We start from the raw sequence: 26,310 nt of genomic DNA, 5'->3' as shown, positions 1-26,310 counted from the left end.
ATTTTCCTGTAGATTCAGGTCTGACTTGGAAGCAGCAAAAATAACAGGAATCCTTACTTTTTCTTTTAAATAAGTGAAAAGTGCAGTGATATTTGGACCCATCTTTATCTGTCTGTGGTTGCACTTACTATCTTTGAATTGAACATATCAATGTTTGCAGGTCATGTTTTCTTTAGAAAGATTACATCCCTTTGCCAAGGGCTTAGCTGACTGCTAGTGTACCAGACAGTTCTGTAGTCTATAAAAACAATAGGAAAAAAAAAAAAGAGATGTATGGACTTCCTTCTCAAAGTTTATTTTTTCCTATCAGGATTAAGTGAGAGAAGGAGCCAAAAAGAGTAGAGTGGTGGTTTAACTCCAGCTGGGTGCCAGATGCCCACCAAGCAGTTCTATTACACCTCTTCCTCAACTGGGGAGTGGAGAAATATAACGAAAGGCTTGTGAGCTGAGATAAGGACAGATCACTCAGTGATTAACATCACGGGAAAAACAGATTCAACTTGGGGACAAATAGTTTAATTCATTAACAAACAATTAGAGCAGTAAAATGAGAAATAATAACTGAATCTTAAAATGCTTCCTCTCACTCCTTCTTCCTGAGTTTTTATCTCCTCTCCATCAGCGGTGCAGGGGGATGTGGGGTTACAATCAGTTCATCATAGGTGGTCTTTGCCACTGCTTCCTCTCAGGGGGAGGACTTCTCACACTTCCCATTGCTACAATGTGGGATCCCTCTTACAGGAGACAATCTTCCATGATCTTCTCCAGTGTGGGTCCTTCCCATAGAGTGCAGTTCATCACAAACTGCCTCAACATCGGTCTCATCCACAGAGAAAATAGTCTTTTGTGAAGAGACTGCTCCAGTGTGGATCTCCCATGGGGTCATGAGTCATGACAGAAAACCTGCTCTAGTGTGGGCTCTTCTCTCCACAGGTTCCCAGGCCCTGTCAGGAACACATTCCAGCGTGGGCTTCCCATGGGGTCACAGCCTTCTTCAGGCATCCACCCACTTCGATATAGGGTCTTTGCCAGTCTGCTAGTGAATCTCTGCACTACTATGGTGTCTACAGTTGCAGAGACAGGATTTGCCTCATCATAGTCTTCACCACAGATCATAGGAGAATCTCTCTTCCAGTGGCTGGAGGACCTCCTCCCCCTCCATCTCCACTGACCTTGATGTCTGTGGAGATGTTCTCACATTCTCACTTCTTCCTGTTGCTGCTACAGTTTTGTGTCTGCCCAGCAACTTCTTCTCAATTACGTAATCACAGAGATGTTACCTCAATCACTAATCGACCAGGCCATGGACAGCAGCGGGTAATGACTGGCAATGGCCCTATCAGCTACAGGAAAAGCTTCTGGCAGCTATTTGTTTAAAGAAGTCACCCCTGTACCCTCCCAATGCCAAAACTTGGCCACAAAAAAACGCTACAGTCAGACCATTTCAGAAGTGTTCCTTTACTTTTTTGCATTATTTTAGTTTGTAGACAATATGCTATCTTTATGATGTTAACATCACTCTGTCATCCTTAAAGGCAAGCAAATAACATCTCAAGTTAGCCAATGGAGGTGTAGATGTTAAAAGAAATAGCTCTTTGCTATATATGAAAACAATATCTGTTGCAGAATCACAGAATAGTAGGGGCTGGAAGGGACCTCTAAAGATCATCTAATCCAAAATCCCCCTGATCAAAGAGGTCCACCTAGATCAGGTCACACAGGAATGCATCCAGGTGCTCCATCACCCTCACAGTAAAGAAGTTTTTTCTTAAGTTTAAGAGGAACATTTTGTGTTCCAGCTTTTGTCCATTACCCCTAGTCCTCTCACTGGACATTACAGAAAAAAAGTGTTGATCCATTCACTTGACATACACCTTTTAAATATTTGTCAGTATTAATAAGGTCCTCCCTCAATGTCCTCTTCTCCAGGCTGAACAGCCCCAGATCCCATAGCCTTTGTTGTTTTAAAACATACTGAACTCTCTGAATCAGAAATGTTAGATGCACTGCCCAAGTGATAGTGAACTTGAAAGCTTATTCTCATTAATACTTTTGCCATTAGCACAGTGATCTTAAGCAGCATGGATCACATTAAAGGTCTTGCTGAATTGCACAGTTTGTTCCAGCTTACAGGGACATTATTCTGTTCGGTAAAAAAGGAAGATTCAAGGCAGTGTTAACTTCATTCAAGTCATATTACCATTTTCAGAAGTTTAAGTAACATATTTGGCCTACAATGTAAGTTTGAAGACTAAGCAGCACCTTTATACAAATGACTAAGTTATTTAGGGCCACAAGTGGTATTCAAACATCACTGATTATCACTAAAAAGTTCAGAACAGAGATGGAGACAGGCAGAAGATGATAATGAATACTCTGAAGATCTATTTTTATGGAACAGTACACTTGTGTATAAGATATCTATATTCTTTTCAAGCAGACATTTAGGCAAGAGAGAACAGAACTGTTCAAAGACAGTAAGCAATTTGACTCTAAGAGTCGCCACTTCTCAAACTTTCCTCCACTGTGAGCCTAATACAGATTTTCAAGGGAAGTAAAATAGATTTATAGATCTGCAATTTGACATCTGTAATGTCAGAAGAGAAGAGACTTTGAAAAAAGAATGAAAACGTAACTTCTTTCCCATTTTTTATACTGCTTTATGGAAAATCTTCATATTAGAATACCCACCACACAAATCACTATAAAACTGTGTTGAATTTTTCTATGTCCTACTGTGTCTAATAAGTCTATACTTTTGAGCATTCAGATTGCAAATGCAAATGAAGATTCATACATATTATTTATACAAAAAGCTAGTTAATAATAATAATAAATACAAGAGAACTTTTTAGAGTGAAAAGGATAAGCTGACCTTGACTTTTCTTTGTCTTACATGGGTTCTAAATTAGTGGAAATAATTTTGTACCTGCCATTTATGTTACTTTAAGATGTCTGACAAATCATAAGGCAAGATGACTAAGTCAGTTAAACTGCAGGCAGAAATAATTGTGGGCAGCAGTGGCAACAGTAGCTCTGAAATAACAAAATAAAAACAAAAAATAGTGTTACTGGCAAAGTTTTAAACCTCCTGGTGTTTTTCTCGCAGTCTGTAGAAGACTTTGGCAGCAGCCATTATTATTTTGAATAGGTTTTCTTTGAAGAAATTAATAATAAGTTACTTAAATGACACAGAAATAGAGCCTAATTCTTCAACCTAAAGAGAAATAAATCCTGAAATAGTTTTGTGGCTACTGGAGTTCTGCCATTGGTGTCCTTTCACAAGGTTTTTAAAGTATTCTTGGAAATTGACAGGAAGTTTCCTTTTGAGCTGTCTGAAGCTCAAAAGAACTAAAGTCCTGAACATTCATTACAATGTTAACCCCTGCAGAACTCATATCAATCGGTTACAGGTGGTTGGTGATGAGCATGGTACCACAAAGACCAATAATGACTCTTGTACTCTGTCTTCAACAGTGATTTGAATAAATGTCGGACAAATTTTAGAGAGGGTGCACTTAATGATGGGGACATAGTTATCAGTATATTGCTGAACTTCTCGGAATGTCATAGATGAACACAGGGATAAGGCAAACAGAAGCCTCATGAACTTCAATAAACAGGTGCTTCCACTTCTGCACCTGGGCTGAGATAACCTCACACATCTGTGCAGACTGAGGGGAGCAATGTGCTGACATCAGTCTGGTTACAATGTTGAATGTAAGGAAGCAAACAGTGTGTTCCTATTCCATAAGGCAAATCTCCTACTGAACTGCACTAGAAAAAAGGTAGGAAGAAAACTGAAATAAGTTATTATCCAGTTCTACTTTCCTTCAGAAAAGGTGTGGAGAAGCTGGAGAAGGTCCAGCAGAAAGCACTTTGTAAAGCATCTAAACCTTGAGAGGAGAGGCTGAAGGAGCTGTGCTAGCATAATCTAGTGACAAGGATGACTAAGGATCTTCATAACAGCAACCTACACCTACTTAAAAGGAATCACAGAGATGATGGAGTAGCAGAAGCACAGCAAGTAGCATGAGCTACATACTGTAGTTTGTGACATTCAGATTGGATTTAAGGAAAAATTTCCTCATCAGAAGAGTGGTACAACACATTGACTTAGAAGGAAAAGGATCTCCATCCTTGCAGGTTTCCAAGACTCATTTAAACTAACCAATGTCTGACCTAGAGTTCATCATAATTCTGCTTCAAGAGGAAAGTTAGACCATACAACCTGCAAAAGTCCTTTTCAACCAGTATGTAAAACCAGAATATTTTCTGCTATGTAAGAAGAGATACATTAAAGAGCTATGAGAAGCATCTTTAATAATAAATATTGAACTATATGTGTTAAAAGACCATAACCATTGGGAAATAACATTTAAAAACGAAAGTCTGGATTAATCGCAATTCATATGTATAGGAGAAGCTATGACTTTTGATACTTCTCCAAGAACACTTGCCTACTAGGTAGCAACGATGCAGTTTCAATAAGCAAGCTAATGAAATAAAGCATTTCTGACAATATTCTTTTGAAAACTCTTCAGCAAGGCTTCAAGAATGTATTTTTGTAACACTCCTCTGTGGCTTGGTTTCTGCTTGAGGCTTGATTGTGTGATAAATGACAGTTTGACGGAGATGCATAGCTACCAAGTGATTTTGAAAGCTCCATTTAGTTCTCATTATATACTGTGTGCATCACTTTGGTTTTATTGGACTTTTCAGGAAAGGGCTCCACCATCATTCTTTAATTCTAAATAGAAATGGAAAGCTGTAAATCTCTATACAGAATGACAGCTTACAAAACGTGTTCACTTCTTCAATTCCCTTGGCAAGCACACATTTCAAAGTTGAAAAAGTAAGAGAAGCAGCAGGTCAAATCCCTAGCACTTTTGATTATTTTTCATCCTGGAGAGGTAGGCAGAGAGAGGATTTAAGTCCTAAACAAGGAATACTTTAAAACACTTGTGCAGCTTCATTACCATAAGTTTGCATTGGTGGCCTCAACAAGACAAGGCTTATTTAGGCTCATATAATCTCATACTGAAAGAAAAAAAAAGTCCAGTCCATTCAGTACTGGTACATTATATGAGATGCAAATGCAGTGATTAAAAAAAAAAAAAAACATTGCTCCTCTGACCTAAGTCCACTGGTTGTAATTTGGGGCCTTGAAAGGTTATTTCAATTGGAATGAGAAAATTGCAGATGTCAGTCAAACACATAGTGTTATGTAAGTTTATTTACTTTAAAAAATACACAAAGTTCTATTTCCTCAAACACAGCATGAGTAGAAACAAGCAGTTCCATAGCTCTGAATTCTCTGTATGTGCTCTTCAAACTGCCACCTACCCTCAAAGTCCCATCTCTTTATGTCCTCATTGCTCATTCCTGGGTTTCTGTGTACAATGCATGCATATCTGTCATTTCCAGCTGACAAGCTAAACCCTCACTGGCAGTCAGAGATGTAGTCATATTTCCCTGCATCCTAATTCCTCAGGGAGAGCTCTCTCTTCCCCACTCCCACCACCAGATGCTTCTATGGCATAAAGAGTCTTCATTATTTCTTTTTTTAAGCCTTCAGGGAACTGTGTGGCATATCTAAGGTTTAATAAGGGCTGTGATTGTCTTTGTAATAAAGGTATAGCAGCTGGTAGCCATCAACCTGTTTTAGCTAGAAAACACTTTCAATAAAACTATTGCTATTGCAAATTTTTACTGTAGACTGGTGAGATCATTTCATGATGTGATATATTCTTATATGGCATGGCACACTGAGATATGACCATAAAAACAAGACCCATCTTTTCAATGTCTATAGAATTTTTTAAAGCCCAATAGGCCTTCAATGGGACATTCTTTGTTAAAGATGGACCTAGAAGAACCGTTACAAGAGTGGCCAGACAGGACTTTAGTCTATTGCTTTTCATGTTGTCATGTCATTTTCTGTTCATATTCTACACTGATGCTAAACCCTTTCCTTTAAGTCTTACGTCATTTCCTCTGATCAGACAGAATAACTATCATAATTTACTGCTATTATTATAATTATTTTTTCATTATTACACCTCAGTATTTTTTCTGATAAAACCTTTTTTTATTTCCTGATGTAAGATTATTTTTATTTTAAATAACCATCTCCTTCACACTTTTCTTTGAGAGTTAATAATTCTGCTGAGAAAAAAAAATAACTAGGGAGTCAAAAGCTGGAAACTTGGTTTTATAAAGAAAGTAAAACACTCATTCTTTTCTTTGTGTGTACTATTCTCTGTTAAAGAAATGGAGTGTAGCAGTAGAACTTTGTTGGTACAATACATACACATCCAAGGATATAACTGAAATTCATTGCAAAATTTTGATTTATTTTTTTCAGAATACTTAAGCTATTTTGGTAACAGTGGAGGGCAGGGAAAGCTGATATTTTTGCAGGTTGTTAGTAACTCAGAGTCATCTAACTTCAGTACCTATTTAGTGTAGTCATTGAATTTGTTTGGGAGAAACATAGGAAGATAGAAAAAACTTATCCTTTAATCATGTATTGGGGAAATTATTAAAGAAATGGCTATTCCTCCACCTTTAGACTAGGTTCCATAGGAGCCACAGCTGATTACTAAAGACCAGTGGGATTGCTGAACCCTACATTAGATCTCTGTCATCTGTATCTTCTAGAGTGGCTGGAAATCATCACTACACTCATTAACCTGTTCATCTTACTTTAATTCCTCAAAATCAAGCTAGATTCATGGCCTGAAATAGTTTACATCAATTGGAAATCAGTCATTATTTTGAGGGATTTGGCAATTTCTGTGACTTTCATATTACACAAAACCTACTGAAGCATATCTAGAGAAATTCAAGAATGCCAAACAATATATATTGATGTAAAGCTCTCACTGTAAAACATAACTTCTACATAATTGAATAACAAAATTTTGTAATTTCTTTGGATTTTTCTTTAAAGCACAATTAGGGAAACAAAATAAGCCAGGATTGTCATCCATCTCAAGAAGGAATTCACGAGATGTCTCAATCAAAAGTGACGGGTAAAATATCTTCATAAATTGATCTTGACACACCTAAATCAGGCCGTGGAGTGAAGGAAATAATAAAACACTTAACAATTACTTCCTTCCCTCACTCACTTTTCTGAATATAGTTACATCATTTTAAGGCATCTATATCTCATGGTTGATTTTTCATTCTCAAGGAAATCAAATTTAAGACATAGTTTAGTTGGTTAAATTGTCTGCTGTGCACAAATTTGACAGCTATTTGTCAATACTCACAAAGTTATTGGGTGGAACTAACCCTTAAACTCCATTCTGTATTTCCTGCAATTCTTATAAAAATAGTTGGGTAATGGAAATCCAGTCTTCTTCCTCATGTTAGTTTCGTATGTTGAAGGAGAAGACAAACAAGCTCACAAGCAAAATCAAGAGAAAACGAGGTAGCACAAGTTCTTACAGAACACCACCTTCCTATGCTTTACTGCAAGAACACAAACCACTAATTTTTCAAGAAATCAAAAAAAGAAGTGTGGAAAGATCAAAGTAGAAAACAGAGAAAATATCCTCAAAGGTTTGGTTTCAAGGGATCTTTTTGACTAATTCTTCCAACAACTGCCTCTAGATTTCTCAAGTTGCTGCCCAATATATTCTTAGAACTTAGAAAAAATAAGTAGAATAGCCTCATTTACAACCCAGAGGTTGTTCCCAGAGGAGTGATAGGTAACTGTTGATGTAATATAGCATCCAGTATCCTTCAGTACTCTGAGCCTCTGACTTGAACTTCTGGTGAAGAAATGTAAATGTTTTGTTAGGAGTTTCCACAGAATTTTCCTCAGAACAACTCTGACAGACAATATCACATTAGTGATATTAGTGTGCTCCTGGAATAACTCCCAAGAGAGAAGAGAATATCTGCTCACCATTTTCTTTTATTGTTGACCTTGTACAGAGGCAATAGTAAGGCTTTCTTTCAAAATCCTTATTTCTGCTTTCCCAATATTATTAGTCTTTCCTAGTTCATGATTTATAGCCTTTAAAAATAGCTGCCAATAAACTAAATCCCTCAACACATTCCTCTAGGATTAAAGCCTTCACTTAGATAGAAAAAAATCCCCCAAACCACCCACCTAAAACCAAACCTCCATCCCTTAATTTCACTAGGTATTTCACTCTTTTCCTCCTGAAAGACACAGACATCACAAGGCAAATTTGAAATTAAACAAACCTGCAGAATTCACAGAGGAACTGCTATTCCTCAGCGAGTGAGCTTGCCAATATAGATTAAAAGAAATAACTATTAGCAATTGGATTCTGTACACCAAAGAAAGATTAGTAGGAGCTGGTGTTTTCTCAGACATGCTCATTAACTCTCTGTTTTCCATAGAGTTGAAGAGTTTTTCCAGGTTGTAATTTCAGGGATTTCTGATTTCCATTTAATCTCATCTTCCTTGAATGTTTCTAGATGGTTCACCTTGACCTAATCCCATAAATATACTACCTTTGTAATCCTTGATTTTTGTTTATATATGTGTGTCTTGTGCCCTAGAATATGCCAGTCTAGTGCCAATACGATGTTTTGGCTTTACTTATTTATGCTGCAGTTCAGGGGGAAAATGAATTTTCAAGTATTACTGCCTTCCTGGGGCATGAAAAGAGGCCCTAAATTCAACCACAGACTAAGGTAAATACAGACCTCAATGTTCATAATCAAGCAGTGCTTTTCCATTGCACCTGAGACTGAATCCATTGTGATAAAATTGATTGTGACAGTCTAGTAACCCTGAGATGCTTGTTTATATCTTAAGTGAAATATTTCACAAAGCCTGCTACCGACTTACTTACAATTACATTGTAACTGTATCATTTTCCCTACGTTTTTCCCCAAATATTTGAGAGTCAGATGGTAGAAGACAACTTAGCATTATATAGATATCAAAAGTCTCATTTCTAAGTAAGTAACATGAAAGAATTCAGGATTTTATTTGTTTTTGTAACACTTTCCACTCATAAATTAAAAAATATTTTATGTTAATAGAAATTGGTGTATGGACATAGATTCAAATGCAAGTTTAGTCTTGTTCAGAATATATCCCAAGAGGAAAAGTGTCATTAATTTCCAGCAGAAGCACGTCTTAGAATAAGTGTACAATTATTTGATTTGGTTTTCATCTCAGAGTTCATTTTCTACCTGGTAGCTGCTACAGTGTTATGATTTGAATTCATGATGAAAAGACTGTTGATAACATAGGAATGTTTTGGTTATTACTGAGCAGTGCTTGTATAGTGTCAGGGACTTTTCTGCTCTTCATGTTGTCCTGACAGCAAGTGTTCTGGGGGTGCACAAGAAGCTGGGAGGCAGCATGGCCAGGACAGCTCACTCAAACTAGTCAAAAGACTCTTCCATGCCATAGAATGTCATTCTCACCATATGAACTGGCAGGGAGGGTCCAGTCACTGCTCAGGCACTGGGAAACACTGGTGATGAGCAATAGCAGTGTGTGTCACTTGCCTTTTCTTGAGTTTTATATCTCTCATTATTATTATTATTGTTATCTTTGTTGGTTTTGTTATTATTATTCCATTTTACCTTTGCTGTTGTTGTTATTACATTGTTCTTAATCTATGAGTTTTGTCTTCTTTTCTGGTTCTCCTTATCCTGCAGGAGGGTAGGGCAAGGAGTGGGTGAGTGGCTGTGTGGTGCTTATTGCTGGCTGGGGTTAAACTACAACACTTCACTGAAAAATAAAATATCTTCTAGTTTGTTAATAAACTAGAGGTATAAATAGGATGATAAAACAAGTATAAGAATAAATATAAATATTTAAACCTTCAGCCAATTGTTACACATAACAAATATCATAAAGTTCATTTGACAGTGAAAGGGATGAAGGTAGCTGACTGACCAGAAAGTATTTGATGATAGTCATCATTATGTTTCCTTGCCTCATAGTGCATTTTACATTATATGTAAGAGCAGGGAATCACAGTAGGAGTCATGATACCTGATAAGCTAACTATAAATGGAATTAGGATGGAAACAAAATTCAATTCCAGAGCCCTTTTTCTAGTACTGAAAGCTTTTGCTCGCCCTGTATAATGGACAAATGTTTTCACACTGTGAATCTGAGAGAGATTTCCTATAACTTAGTTAACAGACAAGTTGGCTTTAGAAAATTATCAAAAACCAAACCAACAAAGTCATGTCTTGTAAGGTCCACGTGCACTTCCCTTCCAAGCAGTCATCATACTCAACCTTTTAAATGAGGAGCAGATTATCTCTGGTTCCTCCACTATGGAACAGATACAATCATGCCTGAGCTGCAGTTCTGCTCACTTAACCTCTGAATCACCCTTGGAAGAAGCCTCTTTCTCTCTCTGTATCTATTCTGTGAGCAAATTGCAGTGAATATGCTCCCACCATAAGCATGTCAGGCTGTTGTCACAAGACAAAGAAGCTTCAGTGTTTTTATTCAGTCTCTTTCCATCTTTCTTTAATATTTGTACACATATATTACATGTAATCTGGAGGAATTAAAATACAAAAATACAGCACAGAACTACAGCTGTTCTGCACTACAACCCACAACATTTCAATTATCATATTATTCCAAGTATGTAGCTTTATTGTAGCATCTCCTCTGACTATTTAAAACTCCTATATGTTATGCAATTCAGCAATGTGTTACTGTTGCCAAAACCCAGAAAGGTTCCTCATAGCATATCTGTGTTAATTCAATTCTGTAACAATATTATTTTATCTTATATTTTTTGCATTGGCATAAATAGTTTCAAACCCGTTTTTTAGGCAGAGACTTAAGAAGTACTTAAGGCTTTGCATATTACTGAGTGTGACACAAAACTGAAACCGAAGCTCAAAGTCCAAAACACTGAGTCAAATGTTGTGCTAGCGTTATTCATTGTTTTCTATTTTCTGCTCCTGTTAACAGCAAGACTGAATGTTCCTATGTGTTTTGCATAATTTCCCACTGAAACCATTCAAACTTTGTTTTTCCAAACATACCAATTAGCAGCAAGTGTCTCCTACTGATGCTGTCATATAAAACCTTCCAAGGCTTGTCTCCCTGCATCCCAAGTGTAAGTTCATTCTTGGCAACCCATACTGGAAGTTGCTATTTGCTTTGGCTGTGCTAGTGAAAGTGGGAAGCTGTGACACATTGAAGGAAGATTTTATTTTAATTTATCTACACACAATTTGAATTTACTTCGTTGGAACCTGCGATGGAATAAAGAGTAAGAGTCTTGAAACATGTTTGTAACTGTTCCAGAACCAGTCAAATGAGTGCAACTAAGGAAAGCAACTTGCACTCAGGCTGCATCCAAACATCATAGTATTGTATTTCACTGGGAAGCCAAGCTCTGCAACAGAGAGCATCTGCTAACCCTGAGCAGCAGGCCAGCTATAGAGAGTCCTGTCATTATTTATTTAAAACAAAACAAGAAAATGTCATTGATGCAAACTTCATTTTGGTAAAATGCTTAAGAAAGTGACAGCTTTATATGACCTTGGTCTAATCAAACCATGCATAGAAAATTCAGCATTGCATAAGCCTTCATAAGTGTTTAACAAAAAGAAGATGTGAATACCAAGAAGGAGGAAGAATTGTTAAGCAAGTACAAGGCAGTATTTGAAAGAGTAATGGTGTGAAACCATCAGTTCAGGCTTAGACATTAGCAAAATTTTCTTACTAGCAAAACCTTGAGTTTGTTTAGTCCAGCATAAAAATCTAAAGGTTTTTTACAGTTTTCTGCTATTATTTTTAGTGGGCATTAAAACACTATTTTCCCTTCCAACATCGATGGATAAACCACACTTTAAAAAATTAATAGCGCTCATGTATTAATTTCTAACCATTCATTCCTGCCTGTGACTGACGTAGGAGGTGAACTGACACTTTGCCATTTTTTATCATTGCCTCATAAAAATCCTGCCCCTTTCCCAGTTTGAAAGCATGCTGTGATGTCTTGGTGAGACGTGTATTGTTTCTGAACAACTCAATATTAACAGGCTCATCTTTAGGAATACTAACCAACTGAAAAGTGCTCTATAGATTCAAGCACAGCATGCAGATTACTTCCACCCTGTCAGAGGCTATGGGGCACATCTTGGGAGACTAATATACTGCCTAAATCCTTGTCTGGAGTAGGATAAAAGGTGCATTTTATAAACATATGCCTGACAAATGGAAGTTATGTCAACATTAACTAGTAAAAATGCTAATAGCTAGGGGAACAGACAAATATCCTGAGATTTATTGTACATTTTTGTAATGTGAATGCTCCCCTTTTGTGGGAAATTTAATTAAAACACTATTTGGGGAGTTAGGGGACAGCTTTTTTTGTTTCTTTTCTTTGCTTACAATTATGACTGTTCAATGTTTTAAGTGATGCAGAACGAATGTTAATGGTAAATTGCTGGAGTGGGATAATTGATATCATTATTAATAAAGGAGATTTAATGCTCCATGGAAAGTCTGCTCTAACTCATCATTAGAGATTTTGCTTTGAGTCATCTACAAAGTGCAATTCTTCACCTTGAAAGGTGTTTATTCCTCTTACTAGGCATAATTGTCTTTGCGCAACTCCTCATGATACGTGGGATGTGTTATTTTGGAATGCTAAGTGCTTATCACTGTCATTAACTTCCCATGGGATTATGCTCAGCACTTCTAAGAGCCAGTTCTGAGCAAAATGAATCTGTTCTGCCATTAAACATGTGGATGATAAAGGTGTAAGGAGACTCACAGCAGGCCTTTGATAAAGAAAAGCAAGAAACAGGTCTGTCTTAATTTGAATGTGCATGCTATAAGCCCTCAGGCAGGCATCCTGCAGAGCACACACAGAGAGCACAGCCGGGGCCTCCAGAGGACAGCCACAAGGTAACACCTGAGACCCATCCTTACACACAGGTCAGCGATCAGCAGTTACTGGTCACTGAAAGAGTACAGGCTGGAGAGTTTCACGAGCTCTATTCTACGCTGTTATAGGACTTTAGAAAGAATGCATATCTCAGGTATATAAGACATTACCTTATAAAAAAAAAAAAAGCACAGTCACCAGAAGAAACAGAGGTTTTGCTCCACTTTTGCATCCCCAGTGCCTGACCATCCTCAGGGTCATCGACAGTACCTTACCTTCACTGGACAAAAAAGCCCTTTTTTTCTGCTTTACTCATCACATTTTGCCACTGCAGACTCGGTAATCACAAGTACAGCATTATCTTTTATCATATCTTGCAGTAAATGTATTAGAATTTTAAAGAGCTCTGTGCATATGTGTATATTAGTCTCCTCAAAGCACTGAAGAGGAAATCTGGAGAAAACACCGTCTTTTTCCTCCAGCATAAAGCAGTTGCCACACCAGAATAAATGACAACAGAAATATTAGGGAAAAAAAAATCTTTGCCTTCCAATTAAAATCAACAAATGAAAAAAAAAAAAAAAAAAGAGTGCATTCTAAATTCAGATACTTTCAGATGCCAACAAAGCAACCTTCCCTGTTTAAAGGTGTACTTCCGTGATTAGATAAGTGCAAGCCAAGCTTTCGTTCTGGTAGATGTTACCACTGTCCCAGTTGAGTTCTGTGCACACACTCGAAGGCTGTTTGTTTAAATCATCTCCCACTAGCAAGAAATGATACAAGAGTAAACTGGGAAGTGTGTGAAAAATGACTGAGGGCAATTATATATGCTATTTAAGCCCTAGCTTTTCTGAAATACACCTAAAGGACTTCCATAAGGATGCCACAGAGCTGCTCAAGAAACAAATGTAGGATGATAAAATATTTTTAATATGTGTTACAACGTATTTATTCTATAATGTTACTACTTCTGTGAGAACTATAAATCTCATTCTAGAGTTGTTAGAGTCATGTCAAAGAGACACAAAAAAATCTTAGGAAGTAAAACTCCAGGTACTGTAATTCTACATATTCTGAATAAAAGGAGGCTCAAGTGCCATCTAGTGTAGACCTGACTACAGTTCTAGCATGACTTCACTCCTCAGTTTAGTCAGTATTTCAGAAACTTTATGTAACCCCAGATTCTACTATCATTAAGATAGTAATTTCAGCAAGATGTTACTTTGACTAAATTTTCAAATCATAGAAAGGAAAATTTATTTAAAACTCACATATTCTGTTGTCCAAGAAGACGACAGAAGTACCACAGACAGATACAATAATTTGATGTGATTAAAAGCTAAGGATAAATACAAAATGGAGAAGTCTCATCTCTTGAGTCTCTTTCCTATGGATTCTGATGTCCAATACTCTGCTATGTGAAAGCAGCAATGTCTTCTTGGCAGTGACACTCTGTGGTAGTTTGATCCTGGCTGGATGCCAGGTGCCCACCACACCGCTCTATCCCCCACCTCCTCAGCAAGCCAGGGAAGGGAGAAAATAAGATGAGTCTCGTGGGTTGAGATAAAAGCAGTTTAATAAAGAAACAGCAAAGCCATGCATGCGGGAAGCAAAACAAAAGCCGATAAAGCTGTTACTCTCTACTTCCCATCAGCAGCAATGTCTGACCACCTCCCGAGAAGCAGGGCTTCGGTACACATAGCGGTTGCTTTTGGAAGGCCAGAAATGAATCTCGCCTCCCCTTCCTGCTCCTCTCCCCCAGTTTATATTACTGAGCTGACATCATATGCTATGGAATATCTCCTTGGTCAGCCTGGGTCAGCTGTTCCGGCCATGGTCCCTCCCAAGATTGTGACCACCCATAGCTATTGGTGAAGATGGGGAAAGGAATGCTGGAGGGACAGCCCTGATGCTGTGGAAGCAATAGTCATTATATTGATACCAACAGTAAGCACAGCACTGCAAGAGCTGCTGTGGAAAATCACTACCATCCCAGACCCACTACACACTCATTTGGTTATGTTTTCTCTATCCACAAAGGAACTTTTACTCTTTAAGATCACTTTCTACTTTTTTAAATGTGTTTGAAATTTTTTGACAAGACAAAAAAATATATGAGTGAGAGCCTAAAGAGCCTGAGAGACAGTAAAATTTAAAAAAAACACACCAAAAACCTAACTCTTGAAGTAGATAAAGTTACCCTCAAAAAAACAGATGTAATAATTGAATGTAAAATTTTAATTATATAAATTAAAAATTTAAGTCAGTTCTGATTGCTCTGTATAAGAAGCATGGCCTGGAACTACAGCTCAAAAAGACTCAAATGTTAGCAACATCATTATAGAGTCATAGAATCATAGAAAGGTAGAGGTTGGAATGGATCTCTGGAGATCATCTAGTCCAACTCCCTGCTAAAGCAGGTCCACTTAGATCAGGTCACACAGGAACACATCCAGACAGGTTTTGAAAAGAGATTCCACATTCTCCTTGGGCAGCTGAAGTGCTGAGGTCTGAGCAACAGGTCCTGAAATAAGGCTGACCTCTAGATGAACCTCTCAACCAAACATTATATAAAACTAATGTCTGATTATTGGTGAAATATATGATTATTAGTGACAGTCTTTAGCTTAGACAGAATATAATTATTAATGAAAATCGGTGTTGTGAGGATGCATTCCTTTGCTTGTTCAGAGGCAGACTCTCAAGACTGTGAAACCAGGTGCCTGACTCTGTGTGAAAATACGTGATCAAAGCTGAATAGATAAAGAAAACCCCTTGCTTCTTCCCTGAGCCCTAGCCAAGCATTGGGTAATATCTCAACAGAGTGTGAAAACAGATGTTCCGCATCTGAAGTTGTGTAATGTTTTTATTCAATAATGTAATTTTATTCAATAATGCTGGACCCTCTTACAGTGACTTTGGAGACCTAACCTAGGAGTGGATGCACTGCATAGGACTTCCCAATTTCCAGGACAGGTTCTCCAAATCCTCACTGCAACTGAGGTTCTCCAGCAACTGTGGGCAACTATTGCTAACTTTATGTAGTAATAATCAGGTGCACTACCTTACTTATTCTCTCTATTGCTATGCTGAATTTGCTGCATTGTTTTGCTTGTTAACTAAGTGTTTTAGACATAAGACATAAGCCTGTTTCTTTTTGACTTGGTATCTGTGTCTTTTAACCTGACTCCATCTGTTAGAACAGTAGTCTGTGACAGAGCTCCCTCATCTTCACAGGAAAGACATTTTTCCTTATGTTTAGGAGGAACCTTTTGTGTTCCAACTTTTGTTCATTAGCTCTAGACCTGTCACTGGAGACAACAGAAAACAGGGTCATCCCATCTGCATGACATACACCTTTTAAATAAATGTTAATGAGGTTCCCTCTTAGCCTTCTCTTTTCTAGGCTAAACAGCCACATGTCCTCTAGTCTTTCTTCATAAAATGTTCCAGTCCCCTGAACATCTTATTAGCCCTCAGCTGGACTCTCTCCAGAGGTTCCCAGTCCCTCTTGAGCTGAGGAGCCCAGAACTGGACACAGGACTCCAGATGAGGCCTCACCAGGGCAGAGTAGGAGGGGGAGAAGAACCTCCCTTGACCTTCTGTCTACACTCTTCTTGATGCATCCCAGGATGCCATTGGCCTTCTTGGCCATGAGGGCACATTGCTGGCTCATATTTAACTTATTATCAATCAGGACTTCCAGGTCTTTCTCTGCAGAGCTGCTCTTCAGCAGATCAATCCCCAGCCTGTACTGGTGCATGGGGTTATTCCTTCCCAGATGCAGGACTCTGCACTTGTCCTTGTTGAACCTCATGAGGTTCCTCTCTGCCCAACTCTCGAGCTGGTCGAGATCCCACTGAATGGCAGCACAGGCTTCTGGGGAGTCAGTCAGTCCTCCCAGTTTGGTGTCGTCAGTCAACTTGCTGAGGGTACACTTTGTCCCCTCATCCACTGACCCCTGTGGAACTCCACTGGCCAGAGGCCTCCAACTCGATTCTGTGCCATTGATCACCACCCTCTGGGTTCTTTCATTCAGCCAACTCTCGATCCACCTCACTGTCCACTCATCCCAGCCACACTGCCTGAGCTTTCTGATGAGGATGTTATGGGAGACAGAGTCAAAAGCCTTGCTGAAGTCAAGTACATGACACTGCTTTCCCCTCATCTAGCCAGCCAGTCATCCCATCAAAAAAGTTTGCCACATTGTTCAAACAGGATTTCCCCTTGGTGAATCCACGTTGACTCCCACTAATAACCATCTTTTCTTTCATATGTCTTGAGGAGGTATTGAGGATGAGAAGTTCCATCACCTTTCCAGGTATGGAGGTCAGGCTGACTGGCTTATAGTTTCTCAGATCCTCCTTCTTGCCTTTTTTGAAGACTGGAGTGATAGATGTATTCCATCCTGCCCTATCAGATCACAGTTGACAAAGAAGGTCCCATTGTAATAAAACCCCAAAATTTCTCATCGACACCAACCACTTAGCCAGGAGTTAACTTGCATAATTTTTCTGTCTGTTCCCTTTCCTCTGATGGGCAAGACAGAGGAAAATATAACTTGTGCCCCACTATTCCTCCCTTGTCACCCCCTGGTTTTGTAATCCTTCTTGGTGTTACATTGTGAATCCTTGCATCAGACCCTACACTATATCAGCATCATTTTAAAGAAATAGTGTCAGCTTGATAAATACCTTTGAGGGAAAAAACTATTTGATATTTGGCTATTTTGCTGTTAACATCTGATATTCACAGTCTAATTGAGAGTACTTGGGCACTTTGAAAGCACCATTTATCATTGATACATTTACATTTTAAGTCTTGTTTATCTTTCCTTGTCAGGACGCTTGGACATCCTTTTTTTTCTATTGTATCTAGTGATGGGACAAAGGGTAATGGGACAAAGCTGGAACACAGGAAGTTCCACTTAAACATAAGAAAAAACTATTTTACTGTGAGGGTGATGGAGCCCTGGCACAGACTGTCCAGGGACAGTGTGGAGTCTCCTTCCTTGGAGGTCTTCAACACCCACCTGGACATGTTCCTATGCGACCTGATCTAGGTGAACCTGCTTCTGCAGGGGAGTTGGACTAGATGATCTCTTCCAAAGGTCTCTTCCAATCTCTACCATTCTATGATTCTATGATTATTTTTTTACAAATGAGTGCAAAACACATTGTAGAAAGGTCCATATATAACATTAAAGCTAATCTAAATTACACATAAATAGAGGAAAAAAATGATCAGAGGATTTACTGTGGGTTTTTTTTTAATTTCAGCATATACAGACATGCTTTTCTGCAATATAAGGTATTTTATATAAAATTCATTAGGGGTAGAAAATATTTCTCAATAAATTGATCTTAATTACAAATTAGAGAAGCAGACAGGTTATGAAAGTAGAACAGGAATTGAGTACAATATTACCTATGTATGCTGCATACCAAATTTCTTTTTATATTGCCATGTTCATGAATTCCTGCCCTTATAAGAAGGCTCTGTTTGGCCTTCACTGGGTGTATAAGCAAAGGAGAAACCTTACAAGGCCGAAGGAAATGCCAGGATCTAGTAGTTCATCCTGACAACCTTATGCCTGCAGACCTTCAAATATACTCAGCCCTTTTTAGCTGATTTCTCCTATCTCATATAACCACATTAAGAATTTAAAATTATAGCTTACCATTTGAAGTGCCTTCTGAAACAAAGTAGAAGGAAGTACAGAAGAAATGTCAGTTCAATGAGCTGTGATAGCCAAGAAAAGTGTTCTGTTTCAAACTCCTGCCTCATCAGGGGGCATTTACAGGTGCCAGACTCCAGCTGACTTCAGCAAGAGTGCTGTACTTGGAAATGTAGAGGAAATCAACTATTTTTTGCCTCAGATAGATTTCTTCCTCTTGAATTCTCTAAATATACGTAAAAAATCAGAATATCTTCTAGATTTCTTCACCGGGCAGTGACTCCTTGCTAGTAATAGAATAGAAAGCTCGAAATCAAATAGCTTTGTGACTAAGAGTTGATTCTAACTTAAAATCAGCAGAATGCTGCTGAATTTTTAAAGATACCTACAGATAGAATAATTATGATAATGTCTTATGATATATTATGATAATTCATGGTACCTGTAACCTGGACCGAATTCTGAAACGGGACTGCAAATTCATGCTATATATGAAGTAGACTAAAGTCTGATATTTTCAGCATGAGCAGACAACATTCATACAAAGACCTAAATGTTACACTAGTTAATAAAAATTTATTGCGAATGCCAGAGCAGTGAAAAGGCATGGCATATACTCCGTGATAAGGGTTAACAAATAGAGTTTTTCTGTAACAACAAGATATACTGCATGCAACCAGGTTTGATTACAAATTCTTCAGTTCTCTAAAGCTGTCCTCATTATTGATGTGCAAAGATAGATGGGAAATTAAAAGTAATAATAACAATTTAAAAGACAAAGCCACGGAAATTATTCTTTATTTATACAAATGAACAAACAAATTAAGGTAAAGCTACTCATAGATTTAATTTTACTCCTGCAAAATACAGTATTTTCAGGTAAACAGAAAATAAAGTAAGTTTTTTCTTGCAATCTTTCCTATAGCTTCTTTACAGCAATTTTCATATCTGATTTAGAAAGCTAATAATCGGAAATCATTTGTTCATTAACACTGCCCCTTTATGCAGGCCCTGAAGCACTCTATCATTGTGTCACATAAAACTGGCATAGCCCTTTCCACATGGAAGAAGTAGGCAAGACTGCTGTCTGAAGTAGTTCACTGTTCATTTCCTATGCATGACAAGAAACTTCATTATCACCTTATTTAAGTGAAGTTGTACATTTCTGCACTGATTTATTTCAGTAACTGAGGGTGTCAAAATGCTGTTTGGTTTTTGGCATACTATATGGATGGTTAGAATTAATGCTAATAACTTTTTTATCATCACTACAACATGTATAGCAATTTTATATATGCATATATATATACCTGTTCTTTACTAGTTGGAGATTAATCACATTTTCTGAGCCATATAAGAAAGGTAAGTGTAGTATGGTATTTTATTCTCTGCAGAATTACTTTGTCTCTGAAAGTAGGCCCAAGAGCCTTACTAGAGTTCCTGTTTCTGTGAACTGTTATTATGATGACTTACTAATGGGTCATATCTTCTTGAATCAGCCATATATACTATTTCTTATTATGACAATTGTATATATTTTTTATGCTTAGGGTTCATTACAATGGACTGCTTCTCCTCAAACCATTCCTCTTTATTATTACAGCTCATATGCACACTGTAATTTGCTAATATTAGTATTACATTCCAGAACTCTAAACTGCGATAGAGTAAAATCATAACTATTAGTACACTTTGCCAACAAGAACAAGCAGCTCTCCCTACGAAGAGTGGACTTTATTTAAAAAGAATGTCTATAAAGGCTAAAAAGAAAATCAAAGTAAGACAAAAACAAGTAAAAACTACACTGTGCTGAATCGTAGAACCATAGAATGGTAGGGGTTGGAAGGGACCTTTGGGGATCATCTAGTCCAACCCCCCTGCAGAAGCAGGTTCACCTAGATCAGGTCACATAAGAATGTGTCCAGGCAGGTCTTGAAGATCTCCAAGGAAGGAGACTCCACCACCTCCTAGGGCAGCCTGTTTCACAGTGAAACAGTTTTTTCTTACATTTAAATGGAACTTCTTGTGTTCCATCTTCGTTTCATTACCCATTATCTGAATGAAATTAACTATACTCCAAGCCAAATTCATTGCAGACGCAGTTTCATTTACTTCACTAGAGTTCTATCTAAAAACTCCTGGGATCAATTTCAACTATTATCTTTATTTCTTCATTTAATCTTAATTTTAAAAGATCAGAAATAAGTGAGGAGAACACAAAAATTACCATTTATTTAATGTCAGGTTAAATTTTACTTGAACAATTGCCACTATTTAACCTCCTTTACATGGTTTGACAGTTTTTGTGGGGTTTTTTTTACTGCTAAAACTATCCCAGTCCAGCATTCATTATGCTTATGACTGTCAGACTAAATTGGTTCTGGAAATACAGAAATCTGAAAAATGTAATGCAGATATTCAAATGCATCCATACCATTCAATTTTTACCTTACCAAACCTTTGCCTTCATACCTTCTTGAGATAGTAGACCATAGTGTGGTTTTCTGTCTTATGGATTAGTGCCTTGAAGCTTTTGGTATTCCACCTTAATAAAGGTTCCAAAATGGATGAAGATAGCTAAAGGTTTGTTTCCTTACGTCATCATGGTACCAGAGAGTTAGTGTGAAGTTTAATACTGTATTTAATCAGACCTGATCTCTGCTGCCAAATGAGCAACTGTAGTATTTCCTTCCCTATGCTTGATCATTGCTCTGCCCTCAAGGAATCCCAGTTCAAAAAGCCACATTCAGACAAAACTAGTCCTATAAAAAGAGAGAACAGTTTTGTATTAGTAGTAGCTAGCTAGACTAATTTCTTTACAACATTAGACTATATTTGTTGAGTATGTTTTGTGACATATCCATCTGCACCTACACACTTCCACCTTCAGGTAGCCACCCAGAAAATTGTGACCTGATGATGGAAAAGATAAGACAGGAAACATCTTCAGTAACATGGTCACAGGGCATGAAAGCCGTGGCATAGAGTCAAAACACTCTTGCAGATAATTTTTAAGACATTGTATATCTAAATCAGGAAGTTCTAATTTATTATTTTGGTAGTTTGTCTTCAATAATAAATCAAATATGTCAAGTAGTTCATTAGACACTATGCTTTGAATCAAGATTATGTCCTGAAAAAAAGATTTGTTGGCCAAGTACATTAAAAATAGATATGCTGTTGTGTTTTTTCTAGTTATCAGTTGACAAGAGCCATTCTGTTTCCCTTTATTATGTACTCTATAGTTAATCTGGGTTTACTCATTCTGTACACTGGTTGCATCTCAAAATTCTCTGGGGAATACCTGTCAAAAACTACCACTTATTTTTTACACAGCTGAACATTTGTCTGAGTGAAAAGAAATTGTAGTGGTTTGCCATTAAAGTCAGCTTCATGTGGATTGGAGTAAGAGAGGGGAAGAGGCACAGGTTTTTTTTAATGCTTTCACTGTATAATTAGCTATGCTATATTCTGTTGCACACTGCACTACCCATAAAATAACAATTTCTGTTGACTACATTGGTGCCTTCTGTAACTTTTTTTTGGTCAGTTTCCAACATTGCTTTTCGTTGCTGTTAATTTAAATCAATATTTAGCCTGGAAGGTCAGACTTCACGTCACACCTGAAAGATTTCCTGCCAGGCTTTGACAGGAGACGTCCATTCACCCACGTAACATAAGATATTTAATTTGTATTAAATTAAATTTCATAATGGAAGAAGATGGAACCCCTTAAGGATGTTGAAACATACTGTAGAAAGTTTTTAAGTTTTATGTCAGCATATCCACAGGTATATGCATAGATCATTGCAATAAAAATTTAAAGGCATGTACCTAAGCATACCAAGATGCAGAAGTAACTTATCAACGCTGTGGACACTCTTTTCTTCTTGTCATTTACAGTATTTAACATGTTAACAGGAAGCAATATTTTGTATGTTTGTTAGGGTGGCACTGAATCTTATTTTTCCCCTTTTTTCCCCAAGATGCACACCAGTGGCTTACAGTGGGATATTTTTCACTGAATGTGTACTTTGGTCATAAATTCCTTTTGAAGTAAACACAAGGTAAAACAGACATACATATGACAATTCATTTGATCTGTTGAAGATGAGGAATCCTAATTATTTTAGGAGATACTTCATCCTCTGGATGTGCTAGGGCTTGTTAGTGACTTAAGGAAGTGATTCTCACCAGCCTTTGCTTACATAGCACACTTCCAGATTAAGTTAAAATGAAGGTATTTCAATAGCCTGACTGAATTGGCTTTATGATCACAAACTCCTAATACAAATCATCCAGAAAATCCCAAACCTACAAAAGGAATGTAAAACCTAACGTCTCTTTAAATGTCTATCCCCAGCAAAGTCACCTTCAGCCCAGAGTACATTTTATAGACTGGGCCTTCTACAAGCTAAAAGCATAAATAACTTCCAATTGTGCAAATACAGAAACTTTTGGCAGTTAAAGTATAATTTTGAATAAGGGGAGAATCATTGAACAGTAAAGTTTAGTGACCCAACTCACAGATTTAAAGTTCAGTTTACATGTCTCAGGATAGTCCATGAAGATACAAAGCAGTGTGCTCATCTACTCAAATCAAGGTGAAGTCACACAGCACAGTCTTCACAATCCAGTAATGCACTTCTTGTGAGGAAAGGGGGTCAGCTGCTTATCCTATTGTTGTGGTTTAAGCCCATCTGGTAACAAAGCACCACACAGCTGCTCTCACCCCCACACACCCTCCCACCTCCTGTAGGATGGTGAAGACCCCAGCTAGATGGGAAAAGATCACCAAGAACTTGCGGATCAAGACAAGGACAGAGAGGACTCATCAATTATGGTTCTGGGTAAAACAGACTCTAATACTTGACTTAGGGAAGAAAACAACAACAACTTAACCAACTACCAGCTAGAAACAGGACAGAAAAGAAACAGAGTAAGATGATGAGAAGAACACAATCAACCCTTTAAGAAATCCTTCCCTCCACCCCTTCCTTATTCTCTGTCTCAGCTCCTTGTTCTCATTTACCTCCTTTATCTCAGTGGTGTCAGCAGCAGGGAATGGGAGGATTGCAGTGAGACCCTCACAAATAGTCTCTGCCATTCCTTCCTCCCAAGAGGAGGAGGACTCCTAACATTCTTTCCTTGCTCCAACACAAGGTCTCTCCCACAGGACACAGTCCTTAAGGAATCTTTCCAATGTGAGTCCTTCCCAAGGGCTGTAGCTCCTCACAAACTCCTTCAGCATGGATCTTCTCTGCAACAGCACAACTCCAGGCACATTCTGCTGTATGACCACCTCCCCACAGAGTCATGGCCCCTTCAGGAACAGTCACTCCCTCCATGAGTTTCTGGTAAATCTCAACTCCACCATTGTCCTCCACAGGTTGCAGGGGGACAGCTGCCATCCCACTATGGGATGCAGGGGCACCTCTGTTCCAACAAAAATGCCATTAATTGAACAACCTATATTTAGTTGCAGTATTGTCTACACGTAGCTTTGCCACAGAGGAAGTTTACTACCTACAGCAGCTATAGGAACTGTAGCAAAGCAAGTCATAGCCTTTTTAATTTTTGGAAGTGGATGGTGAGAATTTTTGCCTTAGGTCCCCTGAAATGTGAGAGGAAAATACAATAGCTGCCTCTTTTGCAAATAGTAAGAACTTCCCCAAGACATGAATATCAATATCACATAAAAATAAGACTCATCTTATCTGAAGGTAAATCACATCTTTGCTATGTACTCTAATGCAGACAAGAAGCAGGGAATTTTAATGAGAGAATATTAATATTAGCAATGACTCAAGGGAGGCAGCATCTCTAAAATAGGTGTGTAATAGTGTGCACATGCTAGTGTCTGTCCATATTGTTGGAAGAACAGTGTTGCTTACACTAGACAATTTTTAGTCAAAAAACCTGCCGAGATATGCATAACATGTTGTAAATACACTAGCAGAAAAACATCAAATTTTACTGATAAAATCAGTGACAATCTGCTTTGCAAGTCCTATATCTGGCATCCAGCAATAAAAAAAGTACAAGATTCTTTTCTCAGTTAGAGAAATTCCCCTGTCCTAACGATTTCAATTTCAAACTTAGGTATTAGCAAATATGACCTAGGAGCAAAGAAACAGAGCTTGACCACTTTTGCAAATGTTTTTGACCACAATCAAAATCACAAAACTCCAGGTGATTTATTTACATTTTCCTCACTGACATTGTGTTTTGCCCCATGTACTTTGCACTTCTGAAGAAATGCTACTTTCCTCTTTTCATGGACATGTCAGGACAAGAGATTGGGAAAGGTAGGTAAAGACAAGAGACTAACAGAAGTGCTGTAACAGCACATACAGTCTACTCTACCTACTCATCCTTATCTGCTCTTATGCAGAGGAACGAGATTAGCCTTTTTATCAAGCCCAATGGCCCACTATTGACAAATGGCACAGAACCATAGACAGTGCAGGCTGAAGTGGTTTTCCATAAATGCCCATTAGAGAACATGCTGACATTTTATGGAGATTATTAGAAATGCATGAATTGTGAACAGTAAATGTCAACGGAGTCATTAAGAAAGAGCTCCTACATTGTCTTAGGAGAGGCAAGCAAGGAAGTCTTTGCTTTTCTTATTCCTTGATCTCAAGAGTAGTGGTCTTCTAAACACACATGCCTGTTACAAGATTATCCATTTATTTAACCAGGGAAAAAAAAACAAATCAAAACCCAACAACTTCCATAGATTCTCATATAAATTTATGACAAGTTCTTCAAATATGTAGAAAGATAGAGTTTGCAAGTTCTAGTTCATCTACCAAGGTCACAGACTGTAAATTTTAAGCGGACTATATATCAACTCAAAATCATTCTAGTGAAATGACATCTTCATTCAGTTTTGAAATTGCTCCCAAAGTAATTGCTGACTCTAAGGTTCTGTGTGAAGAATGATATGCAGATTTTTTAGAAGAAAACACATCCATTTGAACTTTCCCGGGGAACTGTTAGAAGTACCTTCATGATTAAACTGATCTCATATTCAATTTGTTTTAACCATGAACAGAGTACAAAACCATTGACAAGTAAATAGTAAAGTACATAATTAGTATAGCCTTGCTCACGTAAAACAATAGTATTTAAAATATCATTAGAGTCAAATACAAAGGGCCACCAAGGATAGATGATACACTAACTTAACCTTAACTCTGCCATTTAAGCAAATTGTTTGTGTTATTAACAGATATTAAATTTTAATCGTGACCTAATATCATTCTCAAAAGTCACTTAATTAGTAATCCTAAGATTAAAAAGAAACTAATGATGTACAGATTTGTAACTCATTTGTGAATATGTATTGCTTGGATGTTTTAACTATGTTATTGTCAGCCAACAAAGTACTGTAAGTTCAAGTTGAACTTCATCTTGGACTAGATGACAAAGTTATTTACACACACCCATTAATGCTTTTTTATTGGCCATAATTTTTTTCCCCAGAGAAAATGATTGAGAACGTGATTTAATCTGAGACACATTCTTCTCCAAGCCAAGGAAGAACCAATAAACTTGTGAGCTGAACTTGATTTAGTGGCAGAACTTGTTATTGCTTGAGCAGTGGTATGAGTTCAGTTAAAATACATTGAAGGAAACATGAAGGTACCAATACTTCACAAACATAAAATGTTAACTCACATAAGCAGATATGTTGCAAAATTGCAGATGAAAGACAGGAGGCAGCAGCAGGACAACATTCTGCCCAAA

This window comes from Colius striatus, chromosome 2 (assembly GCF_028858725.1).
Source record: "Colius striatus isolate bColStr4 chromosome 2, bColStr4.1.hap1, whole genome shotgun sequence".
In the NCBI taxonomy this organism is placed as follows: Eukaryota; Metazoa; Chordata; class Aves; order Coliiformes; family Coliidae; genus Colius; species Colius striatus.
This window is presented reverse-complemented; position numbering follows the sequence as displayed.